Below are 18,151 nucleotides of genomic sequence, written 5' to 3' on the forward strand. Positions count from 1 at the left end.
TTATATAATATCTATGTAAAATATATATTAATGTTTTAAAATATGTTTACATATATACATATACTAATTTATTTAGCACTTATAATTATCTCCATAAAGCAGATTCAGTATGATTCTTATTTTATTCAGGTGTGTGGCCAGGTGAGGTGATGTTCCCCAGACCACATGTCTGACACGTGGTATCTGCACATAGGCAGTAAGACTCTGGAAACCATCTTCTTAACCACTTCACTCCGCCGAGCACCTCTGGGTGGCAGTTAAGACCCACATAGGCTGAGGCAGTCTCCATTTCTCCCTGGTCTCCCATTGTTTCCTCACATAACTTTCTGCTAAAGTCAACGCCTCACTGCACTGCCCCTTCAACAGCAGACTTTATTGCCCTCTCTTCTATTGTCATCCCATTTTAATTAACCCTAGTGACATCAACTTAATCACCTCTTTAAAAACCTTTTCTCCAAATTCAGTCACATTCTGAGTTACTGGGTAGTTAGTACTTCACCATATGAATTTTGAAGGGATGCAAACCAGCCCATAACGACCAGGGGTGGGTGGGAGAGGCAGGGAACTGTGATTGGCAGTTCCACTGAGCCCATGTGGAGAGGGGAGAACAGATTCCCAAAAGAAGAAAGAGATGTTGTATAGACAATGTCTATTGTTATAGGTGTTTAATAAATATTTATTGATTGGTAATGATAAAGCCCATGAAATTTTTCAGGCTGAACTAGCTCACCTTCAGCCCCCAAATCATCTTAAAATAAGGAAATATTTATCTTTCCTTCTCTTTAGCACCAAGAGCTCAATACTCTCCACTAGCTAGTCAAGCGTCCTTCTGCTGATCTATATGCGCATTTGCTTTTCTGTGCCATGCTTGGTTCTCACTTTCTATCTTGAACTCCAATTCTAACATTTCTCAGACCTTGACTCTTCTCCAGAGCTAGTTAATTATGATAAAGTAATTAGCACTGCTATCTTTTCATCTCTCAAAAGTACATTTTTTTCCCCCACAAGACATAGTTCCACTCAAATGAATAATTCTGTTGATAAGAGTCTTGGCTAGTGTGGCTCCATTGGTTAGAGTGTCCTCCCATAACTGAAAGGTCACAGGTTCGATTCCCAGTCCAATGCATGTGATCCTCAATTTGCATATATGGAAGCCAACCAATCACATCGATGTTTCTCTCTCTCTAAAAAAATGTACTGAAAAAATATCTTTGGGTGGGGATATTTTTATTGATAAGAATTTTAGACAACATTGCAGACCAGTCAGAACTACATGGAAACTGTTGAATCATGCAAATATAGCAATTACGCAGCCTGACCTATTCCTAACACTCACCACTGGCCCTGTGAACCATAAATCTCTAAATTAACTAATCACAGCTAAAATCAAATGAAGATTTTGGGAAAATGATAGCCTTGCTTCATTTTCTTGAAAATGGGAAAAAAAAAAATCTGCTGCTGACTGTAGCCTGTTGGTTGGAAACTATATAATTCTTCCTTCCACTTGGCATTTCTTAAAAACTGAGAAGCAAGCTTGTCAGTGTCCCTGGGATACTTCATGGCTGGTCTCTGGCGAGGCAAGAGGGAAGATTAATGACAGTTGGTAGCACTGGGATATGTGGATGAATGTGAGCTTTGGGAGATAGACTTTTTCTTGTCTTTGAGAGAAGCTAGACCAATCTCACTGACCCAAAGCTATCTCTTGCTCTTGTGTCTCTCAGGGCTTTATACTTTGCACATTTGGCATCAGACCAATTTGAAATGTTTACAGTTTCCTGTACATGTTTGGTAGCTCATTGACTTATCTGAAGTTGTGGTAAAGACTGACTAGCTGAGGGAGCTCATTTGTCCCTCTGCTCTTTGGTAGGGCAAGTTTAAAAGGTCTTTTAAAGTTGAACTGATTTGGTAAAATTTTCAATTGCTGGATTATGATCCCTGTCCCTTGTGCCATCATGTAGGTATATTTACTGATTTTACTTAGAGAGTTTATCTTGTGTTTCACACTGTTACACATCAGGGGCAACAGTGTACAGCAAACTTATGCTCTGTGTGATTCTGATTATTAATTCTGATTTTCAGAAGACTGTAAAGGAAGAGCTGATAAGAATGATAGTCACTTTTGTTGTCTCTTTTCAGTAGTCCTCTGTTTGCTTATTTCCATGATAAACAAAGGAAAATAGCATTGCATCTAAACAATGACAAAACAACTTGCTAAAACATGAAGAATTTTAAACAATGAAATTGGGCTACATAATAAAAGCTTTTATTTGCATCACATAATAAAAATGCAATAAACTATATTTGTACTTCATGAATTTGGTTGTGCTGTTTATTCAGCATGCATCTATTAACCAATAGCTTATTCCATGACAGAATGTAGCCTGTTAAACTAAACTATACTATATTTGTTTTGCATTTTCTTCCACAAATACATCATCCAAGCTGTGATTTCCCCATATCAGTTCTTTCTGAACCACTGTTTTTGCAACAGAAATGTTAACAGTGTCTCTGAAGTCTTGATAAGAGACCTAAGAAACATAACTTGCAACAAAATAGATGAAAAAGTTTTTCTAGAAATGGCCAAACTGTATTTTTAAGCCACGGGGGTGCTGCACTACTTAACGATTTCAAGGGCTGGGTCAAGAAGACTGTGGAACAAACTCAGGTTCTAGGACTTAGCTGCTGAAATGGTGAAAATTTATCCTGAAACTTACATGCTTGTTTTGTTTTGTGAGGGAACCCAGTAAGCAAATTAGAACTGTTATCTAACTTTGATTAGTTTTTTTATGCATTTAAAATACCTATTATATGTACATACGCAATATATAGAGGGAGTATTCAGTGTTGGGGATAGATATACAGTGTTGAACTTCAACATGACCTCTCTCACAGTCTCCTTCCAGTGGTAGAGATGTTGAACAGCAATAACATAAAACTTAAAAGTGTACAGTCAGAGAAAATGTTGGTAAATTTGTGGTACTTAAAGCTTTATTCATTCATATTCATGGATGTTCAGGGCCATGACCTGACTTTTAATTTGCAAGATATCATCAGTATTAGAAAATAAAAGCCCACTAGAGTGAAGCATTAACTGTAGTGCACACAACTTCACAAAAGGTATGTTGTATAACACATTATTGATGGGAACATGTTGCTTGCTATGACTAGTCTCTTGAACTCATTATAACTATAATAATTAAAAATACAATTTATTAGACACTTAGTGTCTCCCAACCTGACGCATTCTGTTGAAAAAATGTTGATAAACACCCTAGTATTGTAGAAAGCTATAAACAAAGTGAAATACATTCACTTCCCTAAACAGAATCTTAAAATCCTCATTTGTAAATGAAGTTGGCAGAAATATAATTGAATGAATAGGGTAGCTTTGGAAGATGTTTTACTCTTTGATGATGGGTTGGGTTTGCTTTTGTATGGGAAAGAAGCATCGACTTTATTTTATAGTAATTCCCAATCAAATCCTGTGATTCATCGCATCAGTAACTTTTAGGATGATTTTCTTTAAACTTCTTTTAGCACCATCTAATGGTAAAATATGGAACTTTCTCTTTATTTGAGTCGTTTCAGTTAATTAAATCAGAGTCAGGGCAGCAGTACAACCCCAATGTTGATTGTCATTTCACAAGAAAATGTATAGCATATCAAAAGGTCAACTTACCCCCATAGGAAAAAAGTGGGTAATTCATCCACATTTATTGCTTTTGAAGGTCTATCTTGCCTCATCCATTTCTAAGCTGCTATAAGAAAGTATGTATTGATAACACTTCTAATCTAAGAAGTTAGAAGAAATCTAACTTTCCACCTAGGAAAGGCAGAAGTGAGGAATCTATTGGTCTGAGTATGAGGAAACCAGAATTCTAGTTTCGCCCAACTGCTAACTATAGTTATATGGCTCTGGGGAGAATATATAGTCTGTTTGTGCCTCTTTTTCAGACTTGATAAATAGGAACAATTCTACTGACTCTTCTTTGCACATAGAGTTGTTATGAAAATGCTTTATAAAAGGATATGTATAAAAAGAACATGTAAAACATCATGCCACTTAGTGAAAAATAGAATATATATTATAAATCTATAAAAGTAATATGTAAGGGATTGTTTCTATATTAATCAAGATATCCATGAGTTGATGTGAGGATAAAAAGAATGACATTTTCAGTTTTTGACATTAACATAAAACTGTCACAACAATATGTATTGCTCTTGTTGGAGTCACTCTGACACAGAAAGACATAGGCAAGTGTTACCTAGAGTCAGAGGTTGAGTACGTAGACATCTAACAGTTTAGTCTGGGTTTGTTTTATAATTGTAGTGGGGCTTCTTGACTTATGCCACAATGTCATTTTATAGATAAATTACCCTAAAATAATAACAAAAGGTCATGTTAACTTTTACTTACTAAATGTCAGACACTGTGTCAAGCACTTACAATACTTGTTCTTTAACCCTGTGTAACCATCTACAGGCCAGATACTGCCATGCCTTCTTGGATAGAGAAATGGAAGCTCTGAGAACGTCTGGGCTACACAGCTAGAAAGAAGCAGATCCATACCTCAAGTACCGCTCTATATGCCTCTATACTGTATTTTAATCATTTCTTCTAATTCAGGAAAATAAGAAAGGAGCTATTTAAGAAAGCCTAATATCTGGGCTTAATGAGAAATGAACTTATCTATTTTAAAATTATTTTTATTATTCTTTCATCAACTAAAATAACCCTTGTAATTTCTTATTTATTATAATATTCACATATAAGCAGATGGCCAGTGATTTTGCTGTAGTCAGAAGATGGTTTTTGTTTTGTTTTGCTTTAGTCTCTTGGTCAGGAACTCCGTAGCAAAGGGAACTGCCCGCAGTGGGGAGTGGGAGCTCGGGTCCTCAGCTCTCACTGTTGCTCCACAGTTACCTTTCTCCCCTTCCCTCTCTTCTCATGTGCCTACTCCAGGGTCAGTTCCCAAACCACCTACAACCTTTCTAAGCAAAGGAGAAAATTTATTAAGACAACTGTCATACTAGCCATGTGCCTGGGATGAGGTGTGACTCAGATGTGGGTGTAGCTGCCAGCATCAGGACTGGGTATCTGGACTGATAGGGGCCCCCTTGGATCCCTTGGAAGGGCCAAGAATTAGTTGTCTGGGGATTTTGAAGTTGCTCTTCTGTCCTTCATGGGAGGGTTTTTAGAATTCACTGACTGTGCTGCCAAACTGGTTTATAAAGAGCCAGTCTGGGGTGTGGATTTATAAATGTAGGAAATACATGATTTATGTGGAATTAGTGGTTTTCAAAAATGGTTTTCACAACAAGCAGTTGCTTTGACCTAATTTTGCATATCGCTGTTGGATAGTGGCTGGGTGCAGGTGACGCCAGGTTGCCTATGTGGGAATCCCACGTAGCCCTTTTATAGCCCAGTGTCTTTAGAGAGGTTTCTTGCCTTCTCTGTGCTTCGGCAATAATGACTGCCTCCTGGGATGATAGAACGAGCTAATACATTTAAAGTCCTGGGAACAATGCCTTGCTCAGAGCCAGCAGCACACAATGTTAAGTATTATGCTTGTTACTTCAATAAGTATTTTCATAAATATTAGTTAGTAATTCCTAACTACTACTTTTATCTAGTTTGGTGAGATCCATGTTTTTAAAAATTCACTAGCTTGGGAATAAATCTAGGATATTAAAATGGCCACAGAAATATTTCTTTGTCTTCACCTATACTCAATATCTTCAGGCCCCTTCATCTAAAACTTGTGCTACCAGTCACATTTGGGTCATCCTACAGCAATTTTCTCATCCCTAAAAGACCTCACATTCTCTTTGGATGAAAAATATATTCACTGACCTCTGGTTATTCTGGAGGGAAATATCTATAACCTACCTATACACATAGTTTTAACAAATCAGTATAATGCCTTAACTGTTTTGGCATAAGGACACCATAGGGTATAATGAAATAGTCAAGTGCTCCCGCTTATATTTTGAATCATCATAAATGTGACAGATACAAACAAATTCAGATTAGTGTGGTTGCATTGTAAGGAAACTAAAATTCCATGGGTCTCATTGCTATTGGTGATGGGTCTTTCCAAAATGGTAAACAACTCTTGCAAATATCACAAACAAAACAAAATATAACATTCCCTTTTTGACCATGAAATTGCATTTTGCAAAATTCAGTGTATATTAAAACTGGGTAAAGTACTTGGAGTTTATACATAAAATGGATTCAAGCCCTAGGTTCAAATAATTAGCAACAGGCTTTACATCCACATCATTGTCCAGTGAGACATTTAAAAGCTATGTGGGATAAGAGAGAATTCATGTTGTGTGCAGAATGGCAGAATGATATTTAACATTGTAACAGCTGTTGCAGTATGTATACTGTTAATGAGAATGGATGCCTAACTCTTCAGATGCTGGACTTTACATCTTGCTAATGCAGTCCAAAGAAACACCAGCTTTATTCTACACAAGGCAGAAATCTAAAATTTACGACCCTCAACCATTACATTTCTATAGCATTCTTAATCATTGTGACACCCTCAAAAGCCCTCTTTATCTTAGATGGTGTATCCCATGTGCTCATGAACACAGTCCACCCACACTTGATACCATGGCCGGCCCTTGTTCCACTCTGCTCTGGTGTCCTGTGGTTGTCTGCTGCTGATCTGCACCACTGGCCATGCCCACCGCAGGTGCTCTGGTTCTGGAGACCAGCATGGCAAAGGCAGCTGTTGCTGTGCTTGTCATCGTCTGCGTTAAGGTGCTATGCCCAGTGTCAGGGACACCAAGGTTCACGCTGTGCCTGTTTTTCCTCTGGCTGCTGCTGCAGCTGTTGGTGCTGTGTCCCGTTGTACCAGTCGCTGTCTTGCCCGCAGAGTGGAAGTCCGTCGGTGTTCTCTAAAGCCTGAATAAGTTAAAAGTAAATTGAGTTAGTAATAAAATAGCAGTAGTCAAAATCTTTCTTTATGCTATATTTTTTTCCTATTGAAGGTAATGTTGTATTCTCGATCTCTCACAGATAATTTGGGGAAAAAACATACATTTTAATATTGTTTTAGTTTCCTACCTAGAGCAGTGGTGGAAGAGAGCCTATGGAATACAGGAACAACATACTGAAGGCTGCCCTCCTCTTTCATGCTATCCTATTACCCTTGGGCTTCTTTCCAGCCACCTCTTTTTGTTTTAAGATAGATCCCTTGCTAGCTATTAGGCCTCACCCACAGTTCTTCTAGTCAAGGCCAGACGTAGTGAATTCTTACATGAACACAGATTAGTTTCACAATAAAACTCCACTGCACTGGTGAATCATAACCAGAGAGCATTCTTATAATCTCTTATTGAACATAAGGTTTAAAAGAATAACCAAAAAAAGGGGGTATTTTTCTTTTCTTATATTTTTGGGAGTTGTGATGGTGATGTGTAGTATTGCTGTGCTGTAAAAATGTCGCAACTGGACCTGAAATATTTCTCTTGAACAAGGTATGGAAATAGGGTTATATTTATCCTCAAAATAGAAAGCCATAACTATTTATATTCTTGTGTTCCAAATATTGCAGAGGCAGAAAGTCTCCTTTAAGTCTAAATGCAGAATTAAGAAGAAAAGAAGAAAGGTTACATAGTTAAGTAAATTGGTTATGCCTAATTTATCTTTTTCAGTTCACTATTTTGAAATGTTTCTATTTCTAGATTCCTTCTCAGTCTTATGTAGTTGGTCATTCAACAACCAATTTTAGAAGAGATTGTGTCATTTAAGGGAAAGAACTTCAAACTATATTCATAGTGAGCTATAAAAAGCAAAGATACCACCCACAAAGTGATATTTAAAATTTTCCAGTTACATGATTTATTGGTAAATCTACACATGTGTTGTGCCAAGAGCAAAATAAGCAATGTACCAGGTGTACTTAGAGTTTTAAATTAAGAGAAATTTTACCTATTGGACAAATTTTAATAGGCTATTTTGCTGTTTATAAGCTATTGAAACATAGTCAGCTGTTTTGGGGTGAAAAGCCTTACTCATATAAAATATGGCTCATGGGAGCGGGGAAGTAAACTAAAAAAAACAAAACAAAAATCAAACAAACAAAAAACTAGTGTCTCATGCCAATTTTGAAATTTCTAGTCAGAAATATGTGCCCTAACGTTAACTCAAGCTCCCAGGACTAATAGATCCTGTGAATGTTTAAAGAGGTTTGGTAAATAAAAGCCAGGGTTGGGGGATCGAAGAAAATGCTGAGTAAAGAGCAACAGTCTCTGAGCCGTCAGCGGTAGTGGCAGGCTGGAGATTAGGTGAGCAGTTTTGAAGCAGAGTGCTGAAACCTGAATTGCAAATCATTTGATGGATAACAGTGGCCACGAACTTCTGTCACGTTTCACTCTAGATCCATGAAATTGAATGAACACTCTTGAGTTCAGCTTTTCTCCAAATAGAAACTCCATATACTTTTTCTTTAAATTGGAGTTTGTTCAGCTGCCAGTGACAACCCCTTTCCTCACTGTGAAGTGTCCTAGCTGCCAACTTGGGCATTTGGACCTGACTTCAGCCTCAGGGGATTGAGCCAGACATGGTAAGGGACCCGGGCAAAAATTGCCCCTTTGAGAGAATGCTTGAGCACTGTGTTGTGTTAAGCAAACAGATAAACAAACAGAATACCTCCTCCAACAACTGACCCAACTCCACAAGCCTTAAAGATTATTTTAAATTTTTAATAGTATTTTTTTTTAGGGAAAGCTGGTACTCATTAATGGCTGATGCCCATTAATTTGGAGACAAAATGGCAACAATAGGGTAATTAACCTTTTTTAACACAATGGCATTTCTGCCAAATTCTGTTTTTATAAACTCTCTTCGCTCCTTAAGCACCCCACTTTCACTCACCAAAACACCATCTGGCACAACCTCTCTCCTCATCTGTCTGTCAACTTTCTTTTCCCCAACTCATTTATGTAGATTAAAAAAAATCAATTTATCTATTTCTATTATTCAAACAACATAACGAAGACTTGGATCCCAAATTAGAATGTATCATTCTTTCTTAGAGGGAAAAGGAGGAAAGATATCTTTTCTTTTGCTATTTTATCACTGTTACCCAATACTTTCCCATTTTGACTTAAAGCTAGCCTGAATTCTTTCCACTATGTACAATCCAAGCTTTTTAATTCAGCTTCTGTGGACTGGGTTTACAGACTCAAACTATAGCAGAGACTTGAAGCAGTTAACTCATGACTTTGAACACCTGAGTGATGCCAGAATTTACAGGATTTTTAAAGCAACTACAAAGCCCAAATTTAAGTTGAAACGACTGGATGCTGTAAAATTATTCCAAGATATTTTATGCATTTGGTAAGAAATAGCAAGATGAAAATGACTTGTTATCCATCATCCACCTATTTTAAGGCCTTTAAGTAGCAGCTTAGAATTGGAAGTTCAGTCGGGGACATGCAAACAAGTGGTGTTAATTGAGATGATGTGCTGATGTTGAAACTCTGAAGCTGAGTTACAGCGTGTTGAATTTCTGAAAAATAATTCATGTATATGGCATCTTGGCAGAGATATGTGAAGAAAATATTTCCTTACAGACAATTTTCCTTACAGAAAATAGTTATTTGAATTTAATGTCCTGGTCTAAATTCTACCTGGAGGAGAGACAGATTGACTTCAAAGTAAAATACAGACAAGAATTCAAAATTTTAATCACCTAATTAACATTTTGTTTTGTTTTGTTTTTTATACTCACTCAAGGACATGCTTATAGATTTGAGAGAGAGTGAAAGGGAAGGAGAGAGAGAAGGAGAGAAACATCAATGTGAGAGAGAAGCATAGATTGGTTGCCTCTCATAGACCATGCCCTAACCGGGAATAGAGCCCACAACATTTTGGTTTATGGGATGATGCTCCAGCTAACTGAGCCATACCAGCCAGGGCCCTAATTAACGTCTTCAAAGACCAATGATTATTTAGCACGTCAGATAGGAAGGCTCCTCCCACTTTGGCTCAATTAATTGACTCATTCTTTAGTCATTTACAATATATAAAACAGGCCAATGGACCTGACTATTACCAAATGTACCTACCTAAGGTCTAAGATTAAACACTGAGACATTGTTTCAGAAACTCTTGTCAGGTTTGCCTGGCTTTTGATCTTGCCCTTTGTGTCCTCATCCGCTAGGAGTGGACTCTGTGTTGTAATGCCTGTCAGCCAAATCTGCTTCCACAGACTCCAATCATATTGCTGGTCAATTGGAGAGAGAGAATGTGAGGACAACATGGTTCCATAGAAGTATGCTTGCTCACTGTCTTAATGAAAAACGTATTCTGACATATTCCATGTTCCTGACCCATTTCTGGTATTTGGATCTTTGTCCCTCATTAGATTTCATTTTGACAATTGACTATAGTCTCTGCATGTTTCTTATTTTTGTCTCACTCTCAAAGGCAGATATTATGAAGAATCTTGATATTTTAAATATATACTTGGTTCATATAATGCATTTGTTTATAAATAACTTTGATATAGAGAAGCAAATTGACAGTAGAATCATGTATGCTTTATTATACCAAAAAACATGGTAAAAATTGAAAATTGAGTTGGCCTATGAGGTTGCCATTAGAAGAGAGATATGTTAATTTATGGTTTTATTTAAAATAGGGGCAATGACTCCAATGTTTGTGTCTTACATTTAAATTAAGATTGACTTCCATGTACTTGAAAATAATTTCAAATCACTTTTAGAGAGTTTTGCTAAGTCATTAATTATTCTGATATAAATTATATCAATAATATTTCATGGTTTACTCCAGAAAATATTCCTGAGAAAAAAGTTTAATGTTAATAAAAGGATTAACTTATTTTCATGGTGGGTGGGCTTAGGCAACTATTCTATTATCATATTTGTTGCATTCTATATCACTATTTATTTGGGATTGTGTTTCAAATTGTTATTAATGATGCCCATTAATTTATATTAAATTATTCATCTTTGGTTTTGTTGAAGTAGTCAAGCATTATTTTTCTTTTCCTCTGAAAAATTCATGCAGAAAAACATCAAAGTGAAATTAAGATGCCATAAAGTAATAAAACAATCTTTCATGCTATTTGGTCATTGCAGTGAAGTCCGAGAGCAAGAAAATTGAAGTAGTAGTCTAGATGTAGCTTTTATTACCAAAGAAAATGAGCTGAATTCAAGGTTCTTATGTTGTCACGGTCAAAACATAGAGCAGTCCATGAGGAAAATTGTTTGTGTAGAATTACATGACTTTGACACATCTACTGAAAAAGAACAGAAAAGAGAACATTTATGGCTTTCCATTTACTGAGTGCTCAATAAACACTTGATTGATTGGTTAGTTGGTGCAAAATTCATACAATGACTACCCATTTAAAAAACATTGTTATGTATTGATCTGGTCTACTTTTGCATGTCAAACCATGTCTCCACTTATATCAGTACATGGACTTCATCTCATTTTCTATAACATAAAGTGGAAGTTATGCCTTCCCTCCATAAGTACTATATTGAAGCACTATGCTGTTTGTATTTGTGGTCTGAGACACCCTTATATGGTAATAGCATATGAAAAATATTCTGAAACCAATAATCTGATAATATATTATTGGTGTCAAAGTCACATAGGTAATAGCACAATACTGTCAGATCTTGCAGAGAGGATTTTGAATTTTGAGTTCCTGACCTAAGGCTAGAACTATGTATTAATAATGCCCTTAAACATTTGGCCAATGCTACTTGTATAAAATGAAAGTAAAAACTTACTAAGGAATTGATGTGTTTGTAGTATACAGATTTAAATTATATCATATAAATTCAAGTAGGTCTGAAACAGTCCAGAGAGTTATGTCTACATGTCAAAAATCTGTTGACTAAGAGGTAGTTCTGTTTAACTTTGTTTTGGTTGTTCGCAAAGAAGTCATTCCCTGAACAAAGGAGAGAGGAACAGACTTAAATTTTGCACTAATTGGGTCAGTCCATGGCTTATTCCATCCATAGAAACTTAGCTTTAATGCACAACTCCTTTAAATAAGTGGAACTGTACAGGAAATGAATTGCTTTGCTGGGATACTGCATTGCTAAACTTTAGTCACTTAAAACAGAGGGTGTCTTTATAGACCACTTATAGTAAAGATGCTGTGTTTTATTTTGGTCTACACAATATTTTGCACATACTTCCTGCTTTGTTCTTAAGAGACTAATGTCAGATGTCAGATGTTTAAGAATCACGTAAAAGAAGATTTAATAGATTAGCTTTTATTTGACAGTGTGCAGTGGTAAGAAGCCCTTAGTGTTGAAAAAATTCAAAAAGGGGTAAAATTTTAGTTACACTTCAAAGTTTCTAAAGTTGTAAATAGGTTTTCTCGGTTATAGGAAAAGATTACACTAAACTTCTATTACTAGTTGCTATTTAATATTTTTGAGTGTTAAATACATGCCAAATGCTGTGCAAAGTACTTTAAAGGAAATTTTGTATTTAGTTCTGTCAGAGCCCAAATGAGGTAGATTCTTATTGTTATTACTATAATGATTATCCTTGTTCTCTAAGTAAAGATACTGAACTTAAATAATTAGTTCATGGTCACATCTATGAATAGAAATCATTAATAGACAGGAGTATGCCTTGAAAAATAAATGATATTTTGGATACTGTTTGTAAAATATTTTTGAAGAAAAAAATTTACCAGCAACTATATGACAATATGGTGGGCAAATTAGAACATGTGTCTTTATTGGGTTCACCCATGTTTCCTTGGCCCACGTTCAGTTTGCCTGGTCCAGCCTCCATACAGCTTTCTTCTTGGCTGCCTGCTGGTGATCTTGAACATGGCTTCCTGTGCTCACGTGGGTTCTGGGGGGATCCGTTGATACTGTACCTCTTGGTCTGAGATAGTTCATCTCAGAGTGCCGCTGTCTGCCCCCTCACTGGCGCTGCCTCAGTGTTGTTGCAGCGGCCTGACATGGCCGAGCCGATCATGCCACTCTAATAAACACCACATTGAAGTCGAGAGAGAAAACCGATCCTTGCCTACGTTACATTATTTCCTAGGCTGTGGTCAAAGAGGTTCACCTACAACTTTAGCAGAACTGTTCAGCACTTGGCTTGCTCATTCTTTTCTTCTCAGCCCCCTTTTCTATGACCAAGGCACATATCTCTTATTTGAGTAAGAAGTAGTAGACTAGCACCAAAACTCATTCTTTTCCAAGTATAGGGTTTGTGCTGGATATTCTCCATTTGCCTCTCCACGTTCACTTTACCAGTGGTGTCCAACCTGAGGCCGGCAGGCCGCATGCAGCCCAAGATGGCTATGAACACACCCCAACACAAAATTGTAAATGTACTTAAAACCTTTTTTTTTGCTCATCAGTTTTCATTAGTGTTTGTGTATTAACGCGTGGCCCAAGACAACTCTGCTACCAGTGTGTCCCAGAAAAGCCAAAATGTTGGACACCCCTGCTAGACCTTTCCTGAGAAAGCTGTCCTCCAGGGACAGCATCACCAGGACTCCCTGACACCCTGACTTCAGGTGGGAGAGCAGAGCTCAGATGAAGAGTTTGTTCCCTGGCCTCAAGATAAGAGTTTGTCTTTCCTGACGGACCTGGTGTGGGAGTGCCTGAGCTCTACTACCTACAGTCATAGCGTCTGCTCGGTACCTCTCCCACAGCTGTGCTTTTTGCCTGGTTCTGTAATCATCCCCCTTCTGGACTGGAGATGGCAAGAGCTTCCATTTGTTAGCCATGGGGAGCTTTACTACTTGTTGCTGTCTGTCCTTAACTCTTCCCTTCTGTTTGTTTGTTAACATTCCCTTCTTCAATAGTCTGTTGGTTAAGTTTCTCAGTTAGCAGTCTCTTCAGTTACCCCTTCAATTCTGCCACTCATCCGTTTTCTCCCAAGGCCCTGACAAAGAGTCATTTCCTGGCTTTGACTCCAATGTGTGCATGTATTCGTTTATATTGGCTATGCATGTAAATTTTGAGGATATATTTGCATAGCTTTCATGCCTGCTGGCTAAGGACTAAGACTTGTAAGTGTCCTCAGGCAAGAAGAACAATTAGTACTTCTACTAATAGTACTTATTTATACGTCTAATCTCAAAACTAATTGTTAATAATTAATTAAGGCCTTTGGCTTCACTGGAAGTTTTAAAATAAGAAAATACTTGCTAAATTTAGCTTCCTAATACTGAATGAAAGACAGTATTCAAATATTTGTGAAATATAATTATATTTTCACTATTTCTTTGATATTAATTTTAGCTATGGGGCAAAATACTAAGTCAACTACAATATAAATTTGGTGGCTAATCTTTGCTAGTATAAGTGTTTTCCAGTATTTAGTCTTTGGCTGTGATCTTGTATGTAATTATATGTTACATAGAAGGGAAAAAATAAGTAACCAAATATTTTAATACATTGAAGTACCATTTTATTTTAACTGCACATTGACTTAACCCCCCAAAACCAGTTTATTGCTAGAACAAACATTTACTGAGCACTTGTTTTGAATAAGCATTGTGTTTAGCAATGTGGGGCATTCAGAAAATTCATGGGGAACACATTCTGGATTCTAGAAGATTCCTTGACAATATCACATGCCCATTAAGCATTGGTTGTAAAGAATCAAACTGAAAACCCTTGTCTCATGATCCAGGTTTAATTTTCCTTTTCATAAAACAGTATCGTAGTCAGCAAGTACTCAGTGCTTGGCCAACCAGGTGTTAGAAGGCAAAATAAAAGCAGTCTTCAGGTAACCCTAATATATTGTTTATTTTTATTCTGGGTAAGTGGTGAAGTTACAGGCTTTAGAGTTCTTTAAAATAAGCCAATAAATAAAAGTTCATATAATATTTCATATCCATATTTGCTATCCATTCAGTTCTCAAAGTATGGGGTAAGAAAACACTGAAGACACATGCATGGCCCTCCATATTTAATTACTTTCTGAAAATATTTAATAAACATGTTAATGAATTACAAGGCCATTTGAAGACTGTTTGTATCACAGACCCTTATATCTCAAATTCCTTCCAAAAACAAAAGCTAGTTTTGACATTATTTGTGGATTTCTAGGCTCATTGTGTGTATCCAAAGAAGACTGGGAGTGGAAATTAAGACAAGTGGATTGGACTGGTCTATTGAGAGAGCCCTTGATAGAAATGCCAAATGAAAGATAACAGAAATGGGGACTACTGACAAATCTTTGACTCAGTCAAATAAGAACCTGGGGGTAAAGCTTATAAAGTTTCCATAACTATTTATGAAAGCTCCATAAAAAGCACTTGCAGCTTTTTAAATGTATCAGTGGAGCTTATTTTTAATTTTTGGCTGGAACCAAGGGAAGTGGGAATGATTTTAGATGTCAGGGGACATGTAAGTACAGAGTTTTGTTTATTCATTTCTTTAGAATCATAAATGTAACCTCCAAACCTGGAATAATATAATTGAAAGGCTAATACATATATGTATGTATATATATGTTAATGTGTGTTTGTACACACACACAAAGGGTAAAAGTTACTTCACTCAATATTCAGTTCCATTGTTTGGCCACAGTTTTAGAGGCTGATGTGGGAATCTAGCATATTCTTTGCAATTCCTATATTTGATTCCTTCAAGTGCATGGCATGGGCTCCTCCACTTGAACCAAACCAAAAGAGTGGCATAAAATTGTTTACTCTTCTGACATATTTGTTGACTACTTCCTCAAAATTATTGAGCTAATACCTTGGGGAAACACTTAATATGTCTAGTTTCTTCATGGTCACCTCTCTCTGGGCTTCAAATCAGTGCTTTGCTTCTTGGTAGCAAAGGTGAAGGGATACCAGAGTAAATTATACTGTTCTCTTATTATACAAAAAAAAAAAAAAAAGGCTACAAATTAGAGCTTCGGGGAGACAAAATTTTTCCTAATAATAAATTCTAAAAAATGTCTATTTAGTGAAAAAAATGTATTTTCTTCCTGAAAATTTAATTTACAAAATTGTCTAGTTAAAAACACCACACTTATTTTCTTACTGAAAATCTAAAAGATTATACAAAATCTTCAACTGATTCCTAAGAAAAGAAATGACCTTACTGACTCTTCATTTGTCACCTCCAGAAACAAGCAGTTTGAATATTTCTTTTATTAAGATGTGTTAGAACGTCATTAATAGGGAAGCTTCATAAATAGGCCATCATTTTTTGAGAAGGATCACACTGTGCTAAATAATGAGATACGGGAATACATTGAACAGCTTGACTTCTGCTGACTTTTACTTAAGAGTGTGAAGTGTTTTAAATTAGACTATGTTAGTATTGATGAAATGTGCACAGGGGGAAAATAATTGAAAGGCTTTGTTCCATTTTGAGAGCTAGATATATTGTATAATTTAAAAATAAAGCACTGTGACCAGGCAGTAAGGAAGCAACAACTCTCACATGCTGTTGAAGATAGAGGAAATGGGGGCAACCTTTTTGGAAGCCGATTTAGTAATAATGTCTGTCAAATTTACAATGCATTTACTCACTGACCTGGCAATTATACATGTGGATTAGAATTGACCTTAGATAAACTAAGGTAAAAGTACACCAAAATAGATGTATAAGAACATTCATGGCAGTATTTTTGAAATAGTAAAATGAGACTATTATAAAAATAATCTAAATATATAACAAAAAAGGAATGGTTAAATTAAATGTCTATTCCTTTAACAAAACACTCTAAGCCAATAAATATAAGGTAATTCTGTATATGCTGATATGGCAAGGATTCCAGGATGGATTAGTAGGCGAATAAGCCAGACACAGACCATTGTAATGTCTCTTTTGGATAACTTAGAAAGCAGAAATATAGATGCTCCTTGACTTAGGATGGGACTACTTCCTGATAAATGCATTGTAAAATGAAAATATATTTAATACATCTAACCTACTGAACTTCATTGCTTAGCCTAGCCTACTTTAAACATGCTCAGGAGACTTACATTAGACTATAGTTGGGCAGAATCACCCAATGCAATGAATACACTGTAGAGTATCCGTTGTTTAAGCAGCAATTTTCAACTCGTCTGCCACAAGCATTTTTAAAGCATGCAATAATTGACTATTTAGTCAGGGGAACTGACCTCTTTTCCCTTAGATTGTCAAATAAAAAAAATAACAATAGCTGTCAGATCGACAAAAAATATGTATTTTTTTCTTGGTGTGCCACAGAATTTTAGTAATTAGTTTATGTGCGCCAGAGATGAAAGAAGTTGAAAGTCGCTGGTTTAGAGTGTGGTGAGGGCAGGGCTGCCTTGGAGCTGCAGGTCTCTGCCACTGCCCAGCATCACAAAAAAATATGGTACCACATTTCTCTAGCCCAGGAAAAAATCATAATCCAAAACTTGAAGTATGGTTTCCATTGAATGTGTATTGCTTTTGCACCATTGTAAAGTTGAAAAATCATATGTCGGGACCACCTGTATCTACATATATAGGTATATGTAGATATCTTGATATTTAAAGTTATGTATTGAAGAATCATATGCATCATACCAATTTTCTGTTTATCTAGATGGTATGGTGAATATTAAACTTTGGCTTTGGCTTAAATGGAGGGGTCCTAGATGGGGATGGATTACTATATGCTTTCCATTTGACAGTTTTCGGTACAATTTGATTTTTTAAATTAGGTACATCTATTTTTTTTAAACATGAGTGTTTTGAAGTGTTACTATTGTTGGTCTTTTATATAATGCAAAAACCCAATAAATAATATTGTATAAAATAATAAAGCACTGTTGTTAGGTCACAGAACATGACAAACTCTACACATGAAGAAGTGTATTGTTAGGAAATAAACTCAAGTTGTCTATGTAATATTCTCCTTGCAAACAAAGTCGGCAGCTGCAGCTGCTTTCCCATGTTGAGAGTGCATCTCTTAGCTGTGTGGCACATAGATCTGCTTGGTGCAGAGCAGTTGGAGACATCATGTCTATCCCCACTTCTGAGCAAGAAAACTTCAAATCAGTTATTACACTTGTTTTCCCAGTCTGTGGTAGGAAAACATACTACAACAGAAAGGTAGTTTTAACACAGCAGACTCTATTCCGGAAGCAATTTCAAAAGGAAACAATAGAATGACTATCGCTCTTTTGAATCT

At 36.4% G+C, this 18,151-nt stretch overlaps 1 protein-coding gene across 4 annotated transcripts in view; it reads left to right on the plus strand.

Annotated features, from left to right (window-relative positions):
• Nucleotides 1-18,151, plus strand: part of CPED1 (cadherin like and PC-esterase domain containing 1) — a 289,378-nt gene that overhangs the window by 88,264 nt on the left and 182,963 nt on the right. The gene's annotated exons all lie outside the window — the stretch shown is intronic.

The sequence above is a fragment of the Pteronotus mesoamericanus genome, unplaced genomic scaffold, assembly GCF_021234165.1.
Source record: "Pteronotus mesoamericanus isolate MK-2021 breed Mesoamerican mustached bat unplaced genomic scaffold, CSHL_Meso_final scaffold_85, whole genome shotgun sequence".
NCBI classification, from domain to species: Eukaryota; Metazoa; Chordata; class Mammalia; order Chiroptera; family Mormoopidae; genus Pteronotus; species Pteronotus mesoamericanus.